The sequence below is a fragment of the Triturus cristatus genome, chromosome 7, assembly GCF_964204655.1.
Source record: "Triturus cristatus chromosome 7, aTriCri1.1, whole genome shotgun sequence".
Lineage (NCBI taxonomy): Eukaryota > Metazoa > Chordata > Amphibia > Caudata > Salamandridae > Triturus > Triturus cristatus.
In genome coordinates, this window is record NC_140590.1 from 343,433,338 (window position 1) to 343,457,650 (window position 24,313).

The 24,313-nt window shown below is 43.7% G+C and overlaps 1 protein-coding gene and 1 long non-coding RNA gene across 2 annotated transcripts in view; one reads left to right on the top strand and one right to left on the bottom strand.

Annotated features, from left to right (window-relative positions):
* Window positions 1-16,892, top strand: part of LOC146809620 (uncharacterized) — a 68,069-nt gene extending 51,177 nt beyond the window's left edge. Inside the window, exon 3 of the long non-coding RNA XR_014966470.1 lies at window positions 14,936-16,892. This is a non-coding gene — a long non-coding RNA (uncharacterized LOC146809620). The remainder of the gene's footprint in view (window positions 1-14,935) is intronic.
* SYNGR4 (synaptogyrin 4) overlaps window positions 1-24,313 on the bottom strand; it is a 670,375-nt gene that overhangs the window by 229,445 nt on the left and 416,617 nt on the right. The window lies entirely within an intron of this gene.

The window sequence follows — 24,313 nt, forward strand, 5'->3', positions numbered from 1 at the left end:
ACTCGAGCCTGTCAACCTCTTTCACATCTCACTCGGTGTCTGTCTACTCAGCCCCTCGTCTTCTGCGTCAGTCCACAGACCTCAGATCTCTCACCCATCCTCTCTCCGCAGTCCACAGATCTCTCTCCCATCTTCTTCCCAGCCTCTCTCCACCGTCCCCAGTCGCCCCTGCTGTTACCCTCCCTCACAGCCTGACCGCTTCCCTGTCGTCCACACATTCCCTAGACATCTTCCACTTTTTTGTTGTTGTTGTTGTTGCTTCGTTATATAGTGCGAACTCGACCCGAAGGTATTGGGGCGCTTTACACGAGCACCGTATTTACATTACACATTCAGGCACGGGGAGATTAAGTGATTTGCCCAGAATCACAGGATGTGGACGCGACCCCGAGGCTCAAACCCTGGTTTCTAACACCAAAGTCGGCAGTCTAGCCGACGGACCTCATCCCCTCAACTTTCAATCTCTCTCTCGGTTCCTGCTGGTCTTCGCCAGGCCCCGCTCGTGGGGGTCAGCCCCACTGACAGGCGTGTCTCGTTCCTCGTGCAATGGCGTCTATCCTCTCATAGAAGGGCTGGGTTCAGTTTAAGCCACCAAGTTTGGTCACCTAGGGGCTAAAAGCGTGTACAGATCAGAGAGCAACAACCCCCCCTCCCTCCCCTCTCCAGCCACCACAACCGTGTGGCAGTTTCCGAAGTGCCAGTACCAGTTAAGGGAGTACTGGTCGAGGAACTCAAAACCATACACTTTGGGGGAACGTGTAACAGGACCCCGCATTTGTGTAGAAAAAGGATGTTCGCTAGCTATATTAGTCAGCAATACTTTATTTTTATAGCAAAATTAATCTAATACATCTTTCAATAATAATGTTCATTTGTTGACAGTAAAAGGTTCCCAAACAATCTTAAAAGGGTGTCCCTTTGACAAGTGGATCACGTATTCCCACGCTGTGCACGCAGTGAATTTCCTCTCACAACAGTCATAGTGCCGGGAAAAAATATGACACTTTATTATCTGTGACACAGCAGCAGCGTGTGTGGGTTGCTCTATGTGAATAGCTCTGTGTAGGTGGCTCTGTGTGGGTGGCTCTGTGTGTGTTGGTGGCTTTGTGTGTGTGGTTCTGTGTGTGGGTGCAAATGCAATAGGTCACGCATTTGAGAGAGATTAAGCTATTTACATTGTAAATAACAATGCTGTTTCTTTAAATGTTTTAAAAACAAAAACATAAACAAAAATAATGTCATGAGCAATGCCAATAGCTCTAACTTTAACAATGCCAAGACCATTGCATTGTAAATGCTTGTTTTACTGTGATGTTAATGTTACTGCACGTGCCATAATGCAAAACGTGGACTGCACCGAGCTTCTCACGCACAGACTTGGGAACCGCTTCTCCTAACCCAGTCATGTATTACTATCAGTGTGAATGTGCGGTAAGTGCGCCAACATGAGTGTGAGTAAAATCTCTTTAATTGCATGTACATCTATGTGATTCCATGTGACACCTTGTTAATTCCAGTTTAACACCCGAATACGGCAATAAGCACAAGAAAGGGGAAGAGTCCCCCTTTGGGAAGGGCCTTCCACTGCAGGTCAACATCACGGGCTGCTTACACTTTATTTCCTCTCCTCCTGACTTCCCCCAACACCCCCTGCTGCCCCGGTGTGGGCATCTGGCTTCCCTGCTTATTTACAGAGCCTCATGACTATGCTCGCCTGTAAATCTTTAGGTACAAACGCTCACTGCTGCTGCTACCTCCCCCTCCAGCTGGTTGACATTATTGGCTGCCAGAGCATGCTTTAATCCTCTACACCCCAGCACACCCCTTGCAGATAAGCCTGTGTGCTTTACGCCAAGGGCTACTGGACTGCGACATCCTTCCTATTTGCTTACTTTTGTTACAGGAATCAATAAGAGGGGTGCTGGGGAACGGAGGGCCTGCTCTTCATAGTGATGGAGGGAGCATCAATCTCCACCAATCCACCGTTAAGTGAGGGGAGCTGCTTCTGATATTGCTGGGGAAATGTGTTTCCTTACGCCGAGGGCCCCTTGCCATATTCTGCAGGGGAACGAGTGGGGCATCATGTTTCATTACCTCACTGCCGATTTGTACTTCTAAAAGACATGCACTGTGATTATTTTCTTGTCATACTAGGTGGACAAACGGAAATGGATACTACCCCCCCCCCCCCCCCACCTGTTTTTTAAATTTTTTTATTAACCAGGTATATGAAAAGCACTAACTTGTAAATGCTCATTGTACGGTAGAAAACGTATATTTTACTCTTGCAAAAAAAGACAAGTTATAATATCAAATTGTGGCTATGTATACAGTTGGTAAAATAGGTGAGTTGGAAACTGAGATCTGTGCATGATATGTATGTTCCAACCCATGCAGGGTGTCTCCACATTTCATCTTTTGATGTGGGTAAAAAATACTCCCATCTTCACTAGGGTGATAATGCTTCAATATACTTACTTTATGCTATATAAATAGCAGTTCAGAGACATTACAGCAGCTCCTAAGCCCATACATAACATTACTCCCCTACCCCATAACCTCGACTTTTCCCTAATGTAATGCCGTTTAATGTACTGAGCGTAGAACGAGGGGAGGTTCTTTCGCATTTGGTAATATCCAAATTTGTTTTTAATCAGACGAGCGTGTAGCAGTAACTTCGTGCTTAAGCCACTGAGCCGCATTACCGTCCGTAGGCAGTATGAATCTAGATTTGTTTAGTGCACTGCAATTGGAAATTGGGGGTTTGCTTTAAGGGCTTTGACAGAGTTTCAGGCTACTTAGAAATACCCTGTTGCCTTCATCTGTAAAGCAGACTCCATCATTTGTATACATTCCATGCCTGTTAAAACCCAGATTGTTGTTATAGATACAGCCAAAGCGATTGTCTCTGAGGAATACAGAAACAGTTTTATTAACATGTTTCCTGGCTTTGTCAATCTGTGGACAGAATTGATTTGACCACTTCAATTTCTTGCTTTGGCATATATTAGAGTACACCAAGACAATGTGAGGGAAAAGCGACATCAGTTTTGCAAAGGTTTCTTTCATTAAATTTTCCAGTCATACCCCTGTCAAATGTGCCTAGGTCATTGCTACCACAGTGCACAAACAGGAGTTTGAGAATCCTCAAAGGATTTAACCAAAGCCATCAGCTGATGAAACTTCAACCCCTTGAGTGCCCATGACGAGATGGTCTCGTCATGGGCCGCGGTTGCGCTGTGCCCATGACGAGACTATCTCGTCATGAGCCCCGCCCGCTAATGAAACGCCCGGCACAGGGCGTGGAAAGGGCGGGCACTCAAGGGGTTAAACCTCTCTGGTCAAACAAAGTAATCTGCACACTTGGCAACCTCAAGACCCTGTCAATACCTCTCTTTTTTTAAGCCTTTTTAGCCCAATAGATATAGCTGTGGCCTACAATCCATACTCTAAGCATTTTGTAGTGAGGAGCAATAGAAGTCGGGAGAAGGCCGGAGCTCAATTAAAAGTATATAAGATACCATAAAATCACATGACCAACCAACCATAGAGCCACTGCCCTAAATAATCCCATCACGATGTCTCATTGTCCTCTTTCTTTGTTCAGAATCCAGAAAACAGTTTAGTCAGTTTGAAAGCATACAACTCTGTAGAACATTCAAACATGAATCTTGCCCTGGCGGGAGAAACTTCTCCTCCGGTTCCAACAAGGGGCTCAACTGGGGTCTAACTCGGAACTTCAACCAAAGGGATGCAACAAATCCAACAACGACTCTCCGGCCACCAGCACCGAGACCGCCCTCCTCGCCGCCACCGACGACATCGGCATGCTACTTGACCAGAGCCACACCGCTGCCCTCATCCTTCTAGACCTTTCCTCAGCTTTCGACAACGTCTCACATCGCACCCTCGCAGCCAGACTCCACAACGCTGGGATACGAGGAACTGCCCTCAACTGGATCCGATCCTTTCTCTCTGGCAGAACCCAGAGAGTCAGACCCCTACCCTTCCTCTCCGAAACCACCGAGATCACCTGCGGAGTACCTCAAGGATCCTCGCTCAGCCCCACGCTCTTCAACATTTACATGGCCCCCCTCGCCGCCATCGTCAGACAACATGGGCTCAGCATAGAATCCTACGCAGACGACACCCAGCTCATCCTCTCCCTCACGAAGAACCCCGAAAACACCAGACTATGCTTCCAGGAAGGAATGAAGGACATTGCAGCCTCGATGAACAACAGCTGCCTCAAGCTCAACTCAGAGAAGACAGAGGTCCTTGTCCTCGGCCCCTCCACCTCCGCTTGGGACAACACTTGGTGGCCCTCCGCCCTTGGGAGCCCACCCACCCCGGCAGACCACACGCAAAACCTCGGCATCATCCTCGACTCCTCCCTCACCATTACCCGCCAGGTCAACGCCATCGCCTCCACCAGTTTCAACTGCCTCCGCATACTCCGCAAGACCTTCAAATGGATCCCCCCTGAATGCAGAAAGACCGTCACCCACACACTCATAACAAGCAGACTGGACTACGGCAACGCCCTAAACGCCGGAATCAACAGAACTCTCCTACACAAATTCCAACCCATCCAGAAAGCTGCAGCCAGACTTATCCTCGGAACCCCACGGCACGAACACATGACCCAACACATACGAGACCTCCATTGGCTACCCGTCGAGAAGAGAGTAACCTTCAAACTACTCACCCACGCCTATAAATCCCTACAAAACATCGGACCCAAATACCTCAACAAGAGTCTCCTTCCACATACCCCAAAGGAACCTCCGCTCAGCTGACCTCGCGCTCGCAGAAACCCCCAGCATCCGCAGAAACAGAGCAGACGGAAGACCCTTTTCCTATGTCGTAGCCAAGGCCTGGAACGAGCTCCCGGTTAACATCAGACGCTTCCCTATTCTGCACACTTTCAGGAAGGACCTCAAGACCTGGCTCTTCGACTGATCCGGAGCTGCAACCCCCCCTCCCCCCAGTGCCTTGAGACCCTCAAGGGTGAGTAGCGCGCTTTAGAAAACCCCTGATTGATTGATTGATTGACCAGCAGTGGGCCCGCTCCTCACCAAACCAAGGTTTGCATAGGCCAGGAACATTCGCTCCATATGCGATTATTTGCCATCTGAACCTGGGAAGGTAAAGGGGAACACCGTAATACTAACCTCGCCACTCATGTCACAAATCCATGACATTAAAAGAAGGGGGGAGAAAAACATTAAGAAATTAAATCCATTACATCAGTGAGCTGTAAAACATCTTAACCTGGGTCGGATAATCCTCCCCTCCGTGTCATTAATAGAATTAAAAATTCTTGTCACAAATGTTTGCAAATATTTACTTCTATGTCAGGACAGGAGGCTCAGTTTATGCTTGTTTAAAGCTTAGCCACCACAACAGAAGCCACATCAACAATAGGTTTACAATCCAATATCTTGAAAGTGGACTCTGTCGACCAGTCTGCTGATTTCATGATGTCAGCGAGGCTGGTGCCCAAGGCAAAAGATTTGGTGGAAAAAGAAAGAACAAACGGCTGACCAAGGCCAAGCACCTCAAACTCCAAATTACAATAAATGAATTAATGGTCCAACCACTTCCTGCACCCGCCGTCCAAGGATGCAATCACTGACACATTGTTATGAGAAAAGGTGGAAGGTGCACTCGTTGTCAAGTAAGTCAATTCAACCAGATATTATTCCAAAAAAATGTGTTTCTTTATTAGGTTCAATCTTAAAACTGGCAGACAACCAACGCGTTTCGTCCCCTGGGTGACTTCGTCAGGGCTGTAACAATCACAAGAGAAAATAACATAAATACCACATATAGAAAACACATAACACAAGACAAAAAATAATATACACATATATATATATATCAATGATACAGTTTTCAGAAATGACCCACAAAATACAATCATATTAATACAGATAGATATATCACTAAGTCATCCATGAAGAAGAGGAACAAATAATTTAACCAGACAGTAACTCATCCAAAGGTAAAGTAACAAACAAGCGATATAATGCATAAAGAACAAATAATTAACATATTCAGATTACTAAGTTCATATACAAAGACAGAAAAGGAACAATTATAAAAATTCATCAAGACAATATATAAAAACAACCATACAACATAAAACCACAAAAGTAATTTACAAAACCAAATTCATACAGACACAAATGACGAGATCTAACAATACCCATATAGTCATCCAAAAAGACGATTGAATTAAAAAAATGAATGAGATGAACTGCCCAATATGAGGTATGATGGACCTAAGGCAAGTACATTAAAAGAGGGGGAGGCCGGGGGGAGGTGAACTGTAATGTAAAAACCAATCACCCCATATGTATTTATATGAGTATTGGAGAAAGTGATAACAACAAGAGGAATTTTCCCAAATGAGACGGGGAGAACAATCAGCAGATTTCATAGAATACAAAAATATATATATTTCCGGAAATTAAAGCCAAATTGGGTAGAACATAGCGCAATAGTTAAAAAATTATTATGCAAAAAAGGGGAATCTCACCTCCAAATTATCAACCAAGATGTTCAAGATGATGATGTAATCATGGAAGAGAGTATAAGTCAAACTTCTGAAAGGCACAATCAGCCTTAAAGAAAAAAATAATAATAAAGAAATATAGAAGTATCTGAAAGGATAAAAATATTTTAACCAAAAATAATAAGGAAACTGATAATTCTAAAATATTTTACTTTATGCCACCACTAACCAAAACTGCTCAGACCAGTAGAAATTCAAATAAAACAAAACGGCAAAACTCACCAGAGTCATATTTATATACAGAGTCATGAAAGGGATCAATATATACGATCCTGCAATCATATGCTGTAGGAAGAACATCCCAGTAAGGAATTGAGGCTGGATAATCTATCCCCCAAAAATATATATAATGTCAAAAAAATATATATATAATGTATAAAGATAGTTAATTTGAATCGGTAAATAATAAATCAAAATTATTGTAAACTTGGTTAACCAATATAATGGTTACCAGAGAAAAATTAAAAAAAAAAATAGATTTGGTTTTGTAAATTACTTTTGTGGTTTTATGTTGTATGGTTGTTTTTATATATTGTCTTGATGAATTTTTATAATTGTTCCTTTTCTGTCTTTGTATAAGAACTTATTAATCTGAATATGTTAATTATTTGTTCTTTATGCATTATATCGCTTGTTTGTTACTTTACCTTTGGATGAGTTACTGTCTGGTTAAATTATTTGTTTCTCTTCTTTATGGATGACTTAGTGATATATCTATCTGTATTAATGTGATTGTATTTTGTGGGTCATTTCTGAAAACTGTATTATTGATATATAAATATGTGTATATTATTTTTGTCTTGTGTTATGTGTTTTCTATATGTGGTATTTATGTTATTTTCTCTTGTGATTGTTACAGCCCTGACGATGTCCCCCAGGGGACGAAACTAATTGGCTGTCTGCCAGTTTTAAGATTGAACCTAATAAAGGAACACATTTGTTTGGAATAATATCTGGTCGAATTGACTTACTTGCCAACGAGTGCACCTTCCACCTTTTCTCATAACAAAAGATTTGGTGGCCCTGGCCCCCTGTGTCGAGGTTGGCCCCAACACGGAAACATCAATACCTGCTTCCCCCGTAAACCAACACACCCATCTCGCCAGAGTGGCCGGAGTCACTGGGCGAAAAGGTTTTGGCAATTGTAGTGATTGCTACTCATCCTGGTCTTGCTCATCCTCTGCTGTCACCATGTGGAATGTTGATATTCATGATGACACATTAGAATGTTGGGTTCCTAGCTCTGTGAATTCAGTTGGGAGCTTGGGGCTGAGCTGTAAGGAGACAGCTCCTGGTGGGGTTTTTATTCCATACTAATTAACATCCTGATACCTTGTACCATCTATCAAATAAATACTTACTCTACAAAAACCTACGTGGACTTGATCTTCATTTACATCACAACAATTTTGGCGACGATCTGGGCACTTCAACTTTATTCTTACTTTGAATTTCAAGCAACAACATATGGACTTTCTTCAACAAGGTAACCATTTAAGTTTTAATTTCTTCAATTGACTTTCTAGCATACTGGCACGCTAAAAACCCCACCAGTGACCATTTCACAATTCTGGTCGCCCTCATCTCAACAAGCCAGTCCCTGCTGCACAGTCCTACTGTAACTTCCTGTTACCTTTAAAGGCTGGTTCAATATAGTATAAGTTCCTGACTTTCCGTTCCTCCCCATCACTTCGTGACTGATGTGCCTATTTTACTTGTGTGCCTTCAGCAACTTACTGCCTGCCATACCATATTTAACATCTTCAAATACAATTCTGGACTTGATCTTCATTTACATCACAACAGCAATGCTATCAATAATTGCACTTTCATATCTGTACGGAACTCAGCAGTACTCACCTCATACGCCTTAAAACATTGTACCACACATAGTAAGTGATAATCCGGAAAGCGGGGATAAGAGACCATGAGGTATTGCATTTGGTACGCTTTGAAATGGAGAATGTAACCCTTTCAGAGGAGAAGCTGCGCCCCTCCAAATCTAAAGCATGTACATGTGAAACCCTTTTACAAGATCTGAGACAAACGCAACATGGTCAGTTTGGCGGACAATTGTTTTCTCGACAGGTATTTATTGACTGGCCATGCTTCCAAAAAACCATAAAACCATGGACACGTCCCATAATCATGAGTACTTCGGGCCTGGAGGGAGGACCATATGGATGCCCCTCAGAAGTTTGCATACAAAGGGATGCTCTCCCACTGGTTTACCGTCCACCGGATCGTGGCCTGCTAAATGGCCAACCGGAAATTATTAACCGTCCTGTAAGCCATACCTGAAGAGGCAAGTGAAGACAGAAAATTAATTACCAAAGTGTAATGTGCTCCATCAGTATTGACGTCCCATTCACTGGACCACCCGTACCATTGTTTCTAAGCAGAGGCATAGCACTTGTGGGTATTGGCCAACCAGGCTTCACTAATGAAGTGGTCAGCTTCCTTGGAAAGTCCAGGGACACTCCATCTGTCATGGAAACTCGCCAAGCCACTAGGGTGAGTTGTTCTGACAATATCAGTGGATGTGGAGAGCCCCCCGGATCCAGAAGGAGATTCCACCGAAATGGGAGAAGTATCGGGGGGACACGGCAATTCCAGGATTGGGAACCATGCTTGCTCTCTCCAGTGAGCTGTTATCAACACCAATTCTGCCCGTTGGTGGCACACTTGCACCAGTACCCTGGGAATCATTAACAACTGGCGAAACGCATAAAACAGATTGGAGATCCAGTCTTGGCGTGAGGCAAACAAGTCTATTCGGCAGGGATCCCAGAGACAATTCAGTGCAAGGAAACTTGGTACATGTGCATCATTTTCCAGCACATGCGGTGCATAACTCGTTGGGCGTCGCTATGGCCCCCCCGGTTTGAAGACTACTCCTCTGCCCCAATGTGGTAACCACCTATTGGATTTTGAACTCGAGGAATAAAAAGAGGAAAAATACATCCGGACACTGGTCTCTGTATCTGTAGAACATAACAAAGTAAATCACAACTATCATTTCTGAGGCATTATCCTCCAAGCGGTCTGATACCATTTCATGACGATATTGTGACGTTCCTTTTGAGCGCAAGACGCCCGTTTTTTTCTACATTGGTCCGGCTGGACTATTTTCAGAATCATAGATAGTACCTGTATCTGAGGTGTCTATCCTGAAGAAGGCATTCTTATGCCAAAACGCATGTAGAAACCACCCGGGAACTGCAGTCGCTTCACAACACAGATACATGTTTTATATTAAAGCCTAAAGAAAAGGCCCATTTTTGAAAAAAGTTAAAAATAATCATATGTTGTTCTTAAGATCAAATGCATCAGAACATGTACAAAATATGTTGATAGATAAGGTCTCAAGTATTGAATAACCTGCACATGTATATATTCTGAATGCTGAGTGTGTATGATTAGATGGATGTGGCGTGTATGTGGGTTGCTTATATTATATATTGGAAAAAAGAATATACTACTATCAATAACTAACTATTTTTCCATTATCTTGTCTCTCCTAGTATTTACTTGTTGGTTTTGGACATTGTTGTTGTTGAAGTTGCCCTAGGAATTTACATTAGGTATTATTTCCCTGCCTAGAGGAACTTCCTATTAGTAGCAGGGGCCCTTTATCTTTACACTTGAGTCTCTGAGTGTATCAGTGACTGACGAGTGCATAAGTCTCTAAGACTGCTCTGACTGAGTAAGTGAGTGAGTGTATGAGTGTCTCAGTGGGTCTTTTAGTGGGTGTGAGTGTCTTAGTGGTTCTGTGAGTACATAGGTGAGTGTGTCTGTAAGTGGGTGCGTGAGTCTCTGAGTGGGTGAATGAGTGCCCAGGTGGGTCTCTGAGAGGATGTAAGAGTCTCTAAGTGGGTGCGACACTGTGTGATTAAGTCTCAGTGGGTCTCTACATAGGTGTGTGAGTCTCTGAGTGGGTTTGTACATGTATTCGTCACTCTCTAAATGAGTCTTTAGGTGCGTGAGTACCTGAATGGATATGTGAGTGGGTGCATGACTATCTGACTGGGAATGTGACTGGATGTATAAGTGTGTGAGCGGGTATGTGAATGGGTGTATAAGTGTCTGAGCGAGAGTCCATACATGAGTCTGTGACAGTTCCCAGCAAGGGTGTGTATATAGATACTTTTTATTTTAAATATCCATCAATATTCGTGATGACGTCGCAATATTCACAATGTCCCCACAACGGTACATGGGGGGGGGGTCAGGTTGGAGGTCCCGTAGTCGTCGCGAATATTGCGCGTGTGTCTAAAAAATACAATTTGGAAACCTACACCGCCATTTTTCAAACATGGGGTCAGAGTAACTCCAGCCTGATCCTTTATGTTAGCTTTGACAGAAATGTTCTGCCCTGGGAACCGTTCCAGTTAAATAAAATGGCGGCTGCAACTTTCTGTTCAGGTTGAGCCCAGCCAATCACAGCATTCCAGTTGGCGCGTGCATTCGCTATTTACCACAAGATCATCACGATTTAACAATGATCACAGCAAAACCGCTGCAAAATATCCACGGCCATAGATATCACTATATTGTTCGTATTTAATTTCACAAAAACTACTGAACAGATTTGCACCAAATAACAAAAAGCACAATCTCCTTACCAACATCTACCTTTGTGCCAATTTGGTGTAATTCCATCCAGCGCTTCGGGCTGTAGGTTCAACAATGTGTTCCTAGGGAAATTACCATTACAAATGCACCCTTAGTTTGCGCCCATATATCTCAGTCCCCACTGCACGAATCACCCCCAAACTTTCCCATGAACTCAGAAAATGTCCTGAAGATTGGTCAAATGACGCCAAAGTTATGGGCAAGTCAAAAAATGCTTTTCCTATGGAAACTAGGTCTTAACTATAACTATCTACTAGCGCTATATATATATATATATATATATATATATATATATATATATATATATATATATATATATATATATATAACACAAAGAGTTGCCCCACTGAAGCAGTCACACACGAGGGGGTATAACCATACTGCTGCCCCAGGCGGTTGCAACACAGCGCTCCTGCCATGCTTCTTCATTTGGGACCAAACGCGTTTCGAGTTAAACAAACCCTTGTTCACTGGCAGGCAATTAATTCCAATAGTTATAGTTAGGACCGTGTTTCCATAGGAAATCTGAAAATTCTATTTTGAATAACTTTGGCGCCGGTTGACGAATCCTTGCGAAATTTTCAAAACTAATGGGGCGCTCCGCTCAGCTCCTACCCTGAAAGTCTCGGGGCGATTCGTCAAGCGGGGGCCAAGAAAAAAGGGGGTTCCAAAACGCGTTTTCCCCATGCATTTTCCCATAGGACCTTTAGTCGAAGGTACAGCCCGAACGGCTGAACAGAATTACTTGAAATTTGGCAGAGAGGTAGTCCTCAGGTCAGGGAAGTGCCTTTTGCAGGTCTGGTGTCAATCTGTTCAGTAGTTCCTGAGAAAATAGCATTTAAAAGCATATAAATATCTATAAGCGCGTACCGTGCGCGCACCGTGCGAGCACTCTAACGTGCGTGAGCGTAATTCTGATTGGTTGTTGTCAACGTTCGAATCGGCCGCCATTTTGTTTGTTTTCAGTGCGAGAGTGAAAAAGGAAGGTGGCGAACGTGAAAAGGGGGCAGGGTAGAGAGTTCCTGACCCCCTAGCCATTGTCAGGGGGTCCCTGAAGGACACCGAAGGCAGAAAAAAAAAAAAAAAAAAAAAATTTTAAAAAATCGCGGGGTTGCGCGCACCGTGCGCGCACGGTGAAAAACATAATAATAAAAAAAAAAATTTATACGTAGTTTATTGTAAAATAAATATATAAAAAAATTATAATACATACATAACTTAGCATTTAAAAAACCGTACAAATTCACTGAAAAAACCATAGGTTTCATACACCTTATAGTTAGGAATTAGCATTTAAAAAACCTTGCAAATTCACTTAAAAAACCATAGGTTTCACACATGTTATAGTTAGGTGGATATTTCACTCGTAAAAAACCAATGAAATTCCCCCGTTATAGTTAGTTCAGATAACTATAACTCGCGCGACCGCCACTCTATCACAAGGATGATGTCATCAGTGATGTCATGAGTAATGTCACTGACCATGTCATGAGTGATGTAATATGTGACGTCATCAGCAGTGCATTGCGGGCGCGCGAGTTATAGTTATCTGAACTAACTATAACGGGGGAATTTCATTGGTTTTTTACGAGTGAAATATCCACCTAACTATAACATGTGTGAAACCTATGGTTTTTTAAGTGAATATATATATATATATATATTTATATATATTCACTGAAAAAAACATAGGTTTCAGGCACGTTATAGTTAGAAATTAGCATTTAAAAAACCTTAGAAATTCACTGAAAAAAACAGTTTTCAGAGACATTATAGTTACTTGGACATTTGACTCATATAAAACCAGAGAAATTTGCCCGTTATAGTTAGTTGAGCTAACTATAACTCGCACGCCCGCAATGCACTGGTGATGACGTCACATATTACAACACTCATGACATGGTCAGTGACATCACTCATGACATCACTCATGACATCATCCAGTTAATGTGTGTTTCTGAAAAGTTTAAATATTTTTCATATATATCTATGCCAAGGTCTATTGAAGAATGAGTGGATGTAGAAGTGCCTGAATGGATTATTTAGTAGATGCATGACTGATTGTATAAGTCACTGACTGAACGTATGTTACTGAATGCATGGGTTAGTGACTAAACTGTGTGAATGTCTATATTAGTCTCTCAGTTGGTGTGTAAGCAGGTGCATGGGTTGGTGAGTAGCTACATCAGTGTCTATATGAGTTATTGATTGATTGTATGAGTATCTGTACGGGTGTCTGAGTGTCTATGTGGGTGGGTGGGGGGTGTCTGACTCTGTGCATACAAGTCTGAACGGCTGATTTACTGGTTGTATAGATTCAAAAGTGCATCTCGGAAGGGCTGTATGGGTAGTTGACTGTGTGTACAGGTGTGTTGATTAATGAATTGATGTCTCAGTTGTATATATGTGAGTAACTATATATGTTTTTAGACAGTATATGTGAGTGTTGGGGTGTATAATTGACTATATATGAGAGACAGTGATTGCAAGAGTGTCTACATACATGAATGTGTACTTGTATTAGTGATTGTATAAGAGAGTAAGTCTGTGTTAGTATCTATATACATAAGGGAGGTCGTGTGTGTATAAATAAGTCAGGTGGTGTGAGTAGATGTGTGAGTAACTCTATGGATCAGTAGCACTGTGTGAATGTATGCATAGGTGTGTGAGTGGATATTATACTGATGTAATGATGAGTGACAGCATGTATGAGTGACTGTATGAGTGTATGTCTAGCTCACAATGTATAGATAGGAATAATTGGATGGGTATCTATTATCTGGTATTGGCGTGTCTATGGTTTCAAAAATGGTAGTCTGTATTTTAGAGTACGTGTATCAAAGGTTATATTAGAGTGTGAGGAGGTGTGTCAGACTATCACGTGGATGATGTCATCTGTGATGTCATCAATGATGTCATTTGAGATGTCATGAGTGATGTCACTGACCACGTCATGAGTGATGTAATATGTGACGTCATCACCAGTGCATTGTGGGCGCGCGAGTTTTAGCTAGCTCAACTAACTATAACGGGTGAATTTCTCTGGTTTTATGAGTCAAATGTCCAAGTAACTATAACGTCCCTGAAACCTATGTTTTTTTCAGTGAATTTCCAAGGTTTTTTAAATGCTAATTTCTAACTATAACGTGCCTGAAACCTATGGTTTTTTCAGTGAATTTCGAAGGTTTTTTAAATGCTAATTTCTAACTATAACGTGCCATAAAACCTATGGTTTTTTCAGTGAATTTCAAAGGTTTTTCAAATGCTAATTTATATCTATAACGTGCCTGAAACCTATTTTTTTTTAGAGAATTTAAATTTTTTTTTATGCTAACTTCTAATTATAATGTTCATTTAACCTATAGTTTTTTCTGACACCCATGAAGGACACAACACCCACTGCCACAACCCTCAGGACCTCTTCCCCGTACAACCCCTCTCCCTACTACCAACCAGGCAGTGCAGAACAGGACAGTGAACCCTCAAAAAACGGCATGGTCCCTTAGCCATATATAGCTCAATGTTGGGAAATGTGGCAATCGTTTTTTTCAGTAAACTTGAATTTTTTTTTTAAATACTAATTTCTAACTTTAATCTTCCTGAGACCTATGTTTTTTTGTGAATTTCAAAGGTTATTTAAATACTAATTTCTAAAAATAAAACCGATGTGATATTTTGTAACTTTAATATCCTAAAAATTGTTTTTGTATTTTCAAGCAGCTCCGACACCCAAGAACGCCACAACACCCACCACCACCCCCAGGACCCCACCTCTACCACCGAGGCAGTGCAGAACAAGACAGCAAATCTTCTGAAAACGGCATGGCCCCTCAGCCACACAATAGCTGAATATTGGGACAGGTGTGAACAAACTATATGTGAAGGAAGCAATTCACCCATGAATAACAATGCACACAATGCAAAGTGTAGCGGTGATGTGCTAGACAGATCTCAGTATGCAGAACACACACCTCTCCATGTGCACAAATACTACTGGTGCTTGTAGTGTTGTGGACAGTGGACCCAACCATGTTACGTCAAACACTAGGGACGATCTCAGTCATGTAGCTGTATCGTTCCCCCCCCTGTAAGCATAAGCGTAACCGGATTGGGCTGGTCCGACGTACGCCACTTCAGCGTAGCAGTGTGAACAAATAGGCCGGGGCTCTGGGCGTGGATTACTTGTGAACTGTGAAGACCAACGACTGTGTCAGAGCGGAGGGCCTCACCCTGCCACGAGGCTGCCGCCATGACCGCGGGTCTCCTCGACACAGGCCCCCTGCGGACCCAGCGGCACAGTACCGCAGACTTATGTCTGTACAGACTACTGCCTTCGATCTACACTGCGGACAGCAGACATCACAATTCAGATGGAGAAGCGATTGCGGATGACGCAGTCCAGTGTGGCCCTCTTGGACCACGCATCATGCCAGGGTGCGCACATGCTGAGCGCCTAAGGTACCACTAACTCAGTGCACTACAAGTCATCGACACGTGGCCTTACTGAGGCAGAATCCAATAGACAAAAAACTTTGCTCCGAGTGCGGCCCCCCGGACCACGCATCATCGCAGGGTACGTACACGCTGAGCTCCAAAGGTACTACTAACTCAGTGCACCATAAGTCATCGCCACGTGGCCTTATTGAGGCAGAATGCAATAGACAAAAGACATTGCTCCGAGTGCGGCCCCCCTGGACCATGCATCATCGCAGGGTACGTACACGCTGAGCGCCAAAGGTACTACTAACTCAGTGCACCAGAAGTCATCGCCACGTGGCCTTATTGAGGCAGAATTCAATAGATAGAAGACATTGATCCGAGTGCGGCCGTCCCGGACCCCGCATCATCGCAGGGTACGTACACGCTGAGCGCCAAAGGTACTACTAACTCAATGCACCAAAAGCTTAAGTTGTGATACTCCAGATAAGAGAGAGTTTTTCTATTTAGCTCTTCTGCAACTCTTCAAACCTTGGAGGACTGAAATGGAATTACTTGGAGATTTTGACTGCTATGAAGATTCTTTCAAAGCATGTAAAGACATTGCTACCAGTGAGGCCCGCCCGGACCACGCATCATCGTTAGGTGCGCTCACGCTGAGTGCTTCAGGTGCCACCAACTCACTGCACCACAAGTCATCGCCACGTGGACTTAGTGAGGCAGAATTAAACGCAAGCCGCAACACATGGTGCTACTAACCCTGTTCAACACAAGCCGGCGACACATGGTGCCACTAACCCTGTTCAACACAAGCCGAACTGTGTCCTGAGTCCTGAATGGCAATGACCCCAAGTCCGTGGCAGCGACCACAGCACCAGACTCCCTTTGATCAGTTAGGCATATTTCCATATGCAAGGCCGGCGACACATGGTGCCACTAACCCTGTACAACACAATGCGCGACACGTGGTGCCGCTAACCCTGTTCAACACAAGCCGATCCCACATGTCGAACTGTGTCCTGAGTCCTGAATGAAAGTAACCCCAACTTCGTGGCAGCGACCACAGCACCAGACACCTTTCAGTTTTATTTGTTGTTGTTTTGTTTAAATAAAATATTGTATGTAAATCTATACATGACTAAGATTCTTTTTCGTCCAACCGCACAGGGATAATTATGGGCCCAAGAAGGTTGTTGGGGTATGTTGGTGATGTGGGAAGAGGGTGCGTTACCTGCTGATGTGGGGAGAGGCAGCGTGAAAGGGGTATCTCTCACAGAAAGAACTCCGGTATGTTTTCAGAAATGTCTCGGACAGATGCCAGCTGATGGATTGAATCACAAAATGGCTTTTCAATGCTTATGTAGTGTGACTTATGAACAGTTCGCACCCAGGCTCGCAGAGGGACAAGTGCGGCCTGTCCGGTCGACTCACAGACGCAGTACTACGAGCTGTCCGCTCCCAAAGGAACAGCAGCGTAGTAGCACGTAGAGGTACAGGCACAGCAGCGTACTAGCTCGCAAAGGTAGAGAGCTGCTAGCCAACGGACTGGCTTCTAACGCTGTAGCTACGAAGTGGTGATGTTGGGAAGAGGGTGCGTTAAAGGGTTATCTCGCATAGACAGAGCTCCGGTATATTAAATTGCCCCCAGGACCTTTCTTTTATATTTTCACTCGATGCAAGAAAGCGCGCTTTCTGGACCATGACCTTTCTCCCTACCGAACTTGGCGTAATTCCGTTCAGCAGTTTGAACTGTAGCCTTGTCTAAAGTTTCCTATGGAACATCCATTGAGAAAACACGTTTTCACACCCCCACATAGTTACCTGATGCAGGCATACTCGCTGTTGGTGTGCAGGTCAGCGCTCTAGTTGTCAACATGTCACAGCCACTCCCTGAGGGCAGGTTTGCACACACACCACACCCATCCGGCACATGCGTCACAGGCCATGTGACCACGCAAATATAATGCATCGACAACGTCACATCCTTTATTGCCAGTGTTGACTGGATGGTGGTCGCTCCACGGGTCTCAATCATAAAGAATCCATGAAAAGTTGTGCAGAGGGTTAGTCGCACCCTGAGCTGTATGTGGCGCGGACTTGACTTGCACAGGGTTAGTGCCACCTGAAGCTGATGTGGCCATCAGGGGCCTACCACCACGTGGCGAGGACTTGAGTTACACAGGGTTAGTCGCACCCTAAGTAGTATGGCCGTCAGCGGCCTACCACCACGTGGCACTGACTTGCCTTGCCAAGGGTTAGCGGCACCCAAAGCTGATGTGGTCTCCGCCATTGATGACTCAGGACTCAGCGACATGTGTGGGATCTGCCGGGCCACGGAGCAGCTGATGTGGTCTCTGCCATTCTTGACTCAGGACTCAGCGACATCTGTGAGATCTGCCGGGCCGCGGAGCTTTGACAGGCATGTGGAGTGCCCACTGGTAGACACTCCAGTGGCAGCAGGTAATTATTTGGTCATGGATTACGCAGGGACGGCAGTATCTTTCTCTCTCTCACTTCCCTCTCTTCACTCTCTCTCTCACTCTCTTCCTTCCTTTCCTTCTCTTTCTCTATCTCCCTTCTCCCTTTCTCACTCCCTTTCTTTCCTTCCCTCTCTTTTTCTCTCTGGCTTTTTTTTCCTTCTCTGTGTCTCGCTCCTTTGATATGCGCATTACACATGTCCTTATTATGTCCTTATTATGTGCTTTATTTTCCAGGCTGTGTCGTTGACATTCATGGTCCTGAAAGGAGTCTTCCGCTTTGTTGTTTTGTGTTCATTTTGTTAAATTTACTTTATCCTTTATATATATGTTTACGAAAAAATTAAGTTTGAAGAAAAAAAAAATCAATAAAGTTTTTTTGTTGTTACTTAAGTGCTGTGTGACTCTTTCTCGTTCTTATTATTGTTATTTGGTGGTGTCTACCTTGGTGTTAAATTTTGGGGCAGTTATCGCGGGAATACTTGTGATGTCTGCAGTTTGCCCCAGCTTCTGAATAGTGTGTTAGATTATTCTCAACTGTAGTTGCATTAAAGTGATGATAATGAGATGCAGAGTAGGCGTTCCCGTGCAAAAACACACGAGGTGCACCTTTACGATTTATTCTAAATACTAAAATCCTGTATTGAATTGCACTGTGGTAGTGGGTGCATTTACAGTGTACCCACAAAATCAATGAAGAAATCTCATTGTATTTATATTGATTGGGAATAGTGGGTCAGGTGCTGGATCTTGACGGGATACACTGCCCAGTTCATTTATTTTTCAATACATGAATAAACCACATCACAATTTTCACAACGAAAGGCAAAAACTGTGATGTGAAACAAATTCCGTCGATAAGCCGCGTTAGCACCAGAGATTTTACACCTGCTTTCTGCTGGTGTTAAGCAGGACCACTACCTGCAGCATGAAAGGGAACACAGCCAAGACCCACACCTGAACACCCACAGGTGCCATAGAGTCAATGAGCATGATACACGGATACCCATGAGGGCCATAACACTCATCGCAACAACCCCAGGACTGCCAATGCCCCCCGAACCCGCATCTGAGCAAGTATGTCCGTGTGGTCATTGTGTTAGCATGATAGGCACGGGCCCTGCAACATCAGTGTGCTGTCTTCAGCGGACGTTACCATTTCACCTCAGCGTTGGCAGTGAGCCTGGAGATGTAGCTACGCACGCATCCTCTTGCATGCACAAGCGGCAAAGGGAACGGGGTGTCTCACACATGTCCGTGTGCAAGAAGTGCGGTAAGTGTGTCTCTGTGTTCTGGTGTGGCCGCCACAAGGGACGCAGCAGTCGATGTTGTAAAGTGGCATGCACCACCTCCAAACAGCAGTGTCACGGTGTTATTGGAATGCTGCAGGACTTGCGCGAATAGCCATTACAAAGGTGTGCCGTAGGAGTGCACGGGATACAACAGTGCAGCGAACAAAAGTGTGGGGGCTCGTGGGAGGGAGGAGCAGCTGTTTGGCAAAGTAACACACAGTGAACCCGCCCATGTGCCACGTGCTGGGCATCTCATCTATGATGACCAGGGTCGCAGACATCTAACAACACCCACGAACGGCCTTTGTACACATCCTGTATGAATGCAGCTGGAGAAGTTACTGTAAGGATGAAAGATTCTTTGTCTGAGCTATCTTGCTCTAACACATCTGCTGCTCCGAGAAGGAACTTGCAAGTGGCCAGCCCCCCTGACAGAAATGATAATATTTGAATCCGTCTCCCACACTACGTACTGCCCGATTTGAGAACAACGAGTGGACATCCCACACTCAAAAGTCCTTTGTCGTAGTTAGCGTGCGTGAAATGGCCTTCACACGTACTTCCACCACAACCCTGCCCTGCACACAGACCCAGCTCATTGCACCTAGCTGTGCCATTTCATCCATAAGACTGGCACACGGCAAGCCAGTGCACCTACAAGCAGAGCCACTGACGGATAGCAGGGCAGCCCGAACACATGGTCGACTCCATTCACGTCCACCTATACCGTGCACGTCTGCTGCATGTCCTGGGTGCACTGGCTTTGGCAGTGCTGCGGATCGCTTACCAGCACCATATACAAGTTACCGTGTTCCAAACAAAACTTCCTCCTACTACGTATAAAATATTGCTGACACTACTTGGACAGGTGTGGCACAGGGCCCAAAGCACATGACTTCACAGCATATGACACACAGTTTGGACTCACGCTTTCATCCCCGAGTCTGGCAGCAGCTCAGCTTAGCAGCATGAGACTCTAGGCAATACCTCACTTAATTTCCGTTGCCCAGCACTTTCAGACCGGTAGGGATGAGTAGTTCGCTTTGCACCCCTGTATAGCACACCCTAAACACCCCACAGAGGTTACCATGCTCCTACCCTCCTCTTTCCTACTTTTTTCGCCCTTTTTTCCCCTTACTCGCTTCAACAGAATCACAAAATGGCTGCCAACACTTCCTAGTTGCAACCGCTCGCAGCCAATAAGCAGAAAGCTCGAGCTCATAACGCCTCAGCCAATCAGATGGCAAAATTCCCAAATATCGATATCTGTAAATTTCGATAATTCTCCAAAACTACTGAACAGATTTACACCAAATAAACCAAAGCGTGCTTTCTAGACCAAGACTCAATCTCCCTGCCAAATTCAGGGTAATTCCGTTCACCCGATCGACCTGTAGCCTTGTCTAAAGTTTCCAATGGAAATTGCATGGAGAAAACACGGTTTGGGACCCCCCTTTTTTCTCGGCCCCCCCCTCGACGAATCACCCCCAAACTTTCAACATAGGAGCTGATATGAACAAAGAATTAGTTTGGGAAATTTCATGAAGATTCATCAAACGACGCCAAAGTTATAAGCAAAACAAAAAATGCTCTTCCTATGGAAACTTGGTCCTAACTATAACTAATCCTGACCTGTTTTTAGCAGAGCTGGCGATATAAAATGAGCCCACCTGAGCGCTCTGGACTTTAACATGCTTCGAACTGTGGACGGCACGGAACCCACTCAGGGAATAATATTTTTTGCCCTCTGTAGGACTACGAGTCCCAGCATTCAATAAACAATGTGACGCATGAAGCGCCACCTACTGAGGCCAATTATAAAGCTATTTAAGATGCCGGAAATGCAAGAAGATTAACAGAGAGCCTCCTGTGAGCCGTCTGGATTGAAGTATGCCTATGAATAAGATGCAGTGGCATTGAAACGCGTAAGGCAACAGGACTTTGTATTTGTGAGTGATTATATATATATATATATATATATATATATATATATATATATATATATATATATATGCTACACAGAATCTAAAAGTACTCTCACACTTAGGAATGACCAGATTAAGAATTTAATATGTAAATTCTTTATCTGGTAATTCCTGAGTGTGTGAGTACTTTTGGAATCTGTGTGGCAGATATCGCCGGCTGGCTCCGTCGGCTTCTCGTACCACCTGCCTTGGCCTAGGCTGTGGAAATGGTAAAAGACTTTGTCCCTTTCTATCTCTGCGTGGATGGCACTGTGCTAATCCTACGCTTAAATACTTTGATAGAAAAGCAGACATTTGAGGGGAGCACATTTAGAGTGTTGCTGGTGTTGAGAGTGCTCTATACTAGAGTTGCTTTCCACCTAACCTTGAGAACTACCCAGAGTTCTCTGCTTCTTTTTTTGCATAATTTCTGCATCACTCTATGCCTGAAAAGGTTTTCTGTATATATATATATATATATATATCTATATATATATATATATATATATTATCTACTGGCGGTCGCCAGTAGATAGTTATAGTTAGGATCGTGTTTCCATAGGAAATCCGCAACATTCTATTTGGAATAACTTTGGCGCCGATTAACGAATCCTCGCGAAATTTTCAAAATAGGTGGGGCGCTCCGCTCCTTCCCTGAAAGTCTCGGGGGGATTCGTCAAGCGGGGGCTGAGAAAAAGGGGGGGTCCCAAAACGCGTTTTCCCCATGCATTTTTCCATAGGACCTTTAGTCCAAGCTACAGCCCGAACGGCTGAACAGAATTACTTGAAATTTGGCAGAGAGGTAGTCCTCAGGTCAGGGATGTGCCTTTTGCAGGTCTGGTGTAAATCTGTTCAGTATTTCCTGAGAAAATAGCATTTAAAAGCATATATATATCTATAAGCGCGCACCGTGCGCATACGGTAAAACTTACCGTATGCGCACGCTGCCGTGCGCGAGCGCGATTCTGATTGGTTGTTAGATCTTAGTAAAAATTCGAATCGGTCGAAACCAGGAAGTGTCGGCCGCCATTTTGTCTCTCGCAGTCTGAGGGGGCGAAAAACAAAGGTGGAGAACGTGAAAAGGGGGCTGGGAGGACAGTTCCTGACCCCCTAGCCTTTGTCAGGGGGTCACTGAAGTACCCCCAAGGGCCAAACTTTCCTTTAATTTTTTTGCGAAAAATCGCGGAGTACGCTTAGCGTGCGCGTACGGTAAAAACGGAAAAATTCCGCGAACTGCGTAACGTGGGCGCGCTGTGCGCGAAGCGCATGGTGCGCGTACGGTACGCGCACGGTGAAAAACCTAAAAAAAAAATAAAAATACATAACTTAGCATTTAAAAAACCGTACAAATTCACTGAAAAAACCATATGTTTCACACACGTTATAGTTAGGAATTAGCATTTAAAAAACCTTGCAAATTCACTTAAAAAACCATAGGTTTCATACATGTTATAGTTAGCTGGACATTTCACTCGTGAAAAACCATTGAAATTCCCCCGTTATAGTTAGTGCAGGCAACTATAACTCACGCGACCGCAATCCTCTGCTGATGACGTCAGATATTACATCACTGATGACATATGTGTCTTTCTGAAAAAAAAATATTTGTAATATATGTATAGCTAAAAATTAATGGAAGAAGACATGGGTAAATAAGTGTCTAAATACAGTGATGTAATATCTGACGTCATCAGCAGAGGATTGCGGTCGCGTGAGTTATAGTTGCCTGCACTAACTATAACGGGGGAATTTCAATGGTTTTTCACGAGTGAAATGTCCAGCTAACTACAACATGTATGAAACCTATGGTTTTTTAAGTGAATTTGCAAGGTTTTTTAAATGCTAATTCCTAACTATAACGTGGAAACCTATGGTTTTTTCAGTGAATATATATATATATATATATATATATATATATATATATATATATATATATATATATATATATATATATATATATATATATATACATTATCTACTGGCGGTCGCCAGTAGATAGTTATAGTTAAGACCGTGTTTCCATAGGAAATCTCAAAATTCTATTTTGAATAACTTTGGCGCCGGTTGACGAATCCTCGCGAAATTTTCAAAACTAATGGGGCGCTCCGTTCAGCTCCTACCCTGAAAGTCTCGGGGTGATTCGTCAAGCGGGGACCGAGAAAAAAGGGGGGTCCCAAAACGCGTATTCCCCATGCATTTTTCCATAGGACCTTTAGTCGCAGCTACAGCCCGAACGGCTGAACAGAATTACTTGAAATTTGGTAGAGAGGTAGCCATAAGGTCAAGGAAGTGCCTTTCGCAGGTCTGGTTTAAATCTGTTTAGTATTTCCTGAGAAAATAGCATTTAAAAGCATATATATATCTATACGCGCGCAGGGTGCGCGCACCGTGCGAGCACCCTAACGTGCGCGAGCGTAATTCTGATTGGTGGTTACATGTTAGTCAACGTTCGAATCGGTCGAAATCAGGAAGTGTCGGCCGCCATTTTGTTTGTTTTCAGTGCGAGAGTGAAAAAGGAAGGTGGCGAACGTGAAAAGGGGGCAGGGTAGAGAGTTCCTGACCCCCTAGCCTTGGTCAGGGGGTCCCTGAAGGACCCCGAAGGCAAAAAAAAATATTTTTTTTTTAAAATCGCGGGGGTGCGCGCACAGTGCGCGCACCCTGAAAAACTCCCCCCCAAATTTTTTTTTATTTTTTTTTTAAAAATCGCGGTTTATTGTAGTTTATTGTAAAATAAATATATAAAAAAAATAATACATAAATAAATTAGCATTTAAAAAACCGTAGAAATTCACTGAAAAAACCATAGGTTTCACACACGTTATAGTTAGGAATTAGCATTTAAAAAACCTTGCAAATTCACTTAAAAAACCATAGGTTTTACACATGTTATAGTTAGGTGGATATTTCACTCATAAAAAACCAATGAAA